This window comes from Panthera onca, chromosome E2 (genome assembly GCF_046562875.1).
Source record: "Panthera onca isolate mPanOnc1 chromosome E2, mPanOnc1 haplotype 2, whole genome shotgun sequence".
Lineage (NCBI taxonomy): Eukaryota > Metazoa > Chordata > Mammalia > Carnivora > Felidae > Panthera > Panthera onca.
Genome location: NC_138353.1, coordinates 1719446 through 1720874, shown reverse-complemented (window position 1 = coordinate 1720874; position 1429 = coordinate 1719446). Strand labels below are relative to the sequence as shown.

Here is a 1429-nt window from a genome sequence, read left to right as displayed (position 1 = left end):
GCACGGGAAGCCAACCAGGACACGGAAGAGCCAAAATGCACACCCCCACGTCTAGTGGCTGCCGCGTGTTATCACACCACCTTCAGAGAGGGACTGTTCCTTCTCTTTTACCCAGGAGGGGACCAAAGCACAGAGAGGTTGAGTAAGCATCTCCAGGAGGCACAGCGAGTAGGGCGTCACACCCGGCTCTCCCTTCAAAACATGGACATCAGCCACCGTGTTTTTCCTCTATTTCTGTCCATAGCACCTGGTTATGTCCTCAGGTATCCCCCCCCCCCCCCCCCCCCGCCCCATCTTGACTGACTTGTCCCTGTTCAGTCATTTTACACCCACCGTCCGCCTGGGGCCAGACACAGCAGCATCCCCTGCAAACACAAGGACCTCACACGATGATCCTGCTCCGTGTCCCTCTCTATCCCTCCTGCCACCACAGCCTGTGGGCTCCATCTCCAGAACACCCCAGATACATCAGTCCCCCGGCCAGGCCTCCGTGGGCATACCAACATCTGCTCCTGTACCAGCCTCTTAACTATCTTCTTTCTTTTAAAAAACAGGGGCGCCTGGGTGGCTCAGTCGGTTGAGCGTCTGACTTCGGCTCAGGTCACGATCTCGCGGTCCGTGGGTTCGAGCCCCACGTCGGGCTCTGGGCTGATGGCTTGGAGCCTGGAGCCTGCTTCCGATTCTGTGTCTCCCTCTCTCTCTGCCCCTCCCCCGTTCATGCTCTGTCTCTCTCTGTCCCAAAAATAAATAAAACGTTAAAAAAATAATAAAATAAAAATAATAATCTATCTCACAATGTCATTTAACCGAAGACACCCAAGTACGGTAAAACCTTGGTTTGCGAGACACCCAAGTACGGTAAAACCTTGGTTTGTGAGCATAATGCGTTCCGGAAACACGCTTGCCATCCAAAGCACTCGTATATCAAGGCGAATTTCAAGAGCCATTGGTTGTGTTGTGATCATGTGCCGTTGGGCGTCTCGCGCGACTGGTATCGCAAGATGTCACTCCTTGATCAAGTTAAAACGGATTAGAAATGTTGGCTCGTCTCGCGGAACCCTCCCTCTCCGAAGAGGTAACTCGCAATCCAAGGTTTTGCTGTATCACCTTTTCGAGACCTAATCCACGTCGCGGTGATGAACAGCAGAAATTACATTGTCTGCTTCCTTCTGTGTTTCCAAGCCTAGTGTGTGTTTCATGGCTGCAGCTCAGAGTTAATTTCACCAGATATGCTTGGCGTCCGTGAAGCTTTCGTGGGATGTATGGATTCACACCTTGGAGCATCCCTGTAACCAGCCGAGTGTCCCCTGCACTGGTGACCTCCTCTCTGCTCCTTGGGTGTTCGGACTCCTGCAGATTCCACACCCTGCTGGGACGATGCGCCGGGTTCCCTGTGTGCCCGGTGTGCCCGCTGAGCAGCGTGTCCTCT

The 1429-nt window shown here is 53.6% G+C and overlaps 1 non-coding gene across 1 annotated transcript; it reads left to right on the top strand.

The window, feature by feature from the left end:
* The first annotated feature begins 558 nt into the window (after positions 1-558).
* On the top strand, positions 559-643 carry TRNAR-UCG (transfer RNA arginine (anticodon UCG)). The gene has a single exon. It is a non-coding gene; the product is annotated as a tRNA-Arg (tRNA).
* Positions 644-1429: the final 786 nt, after the last annotated feature.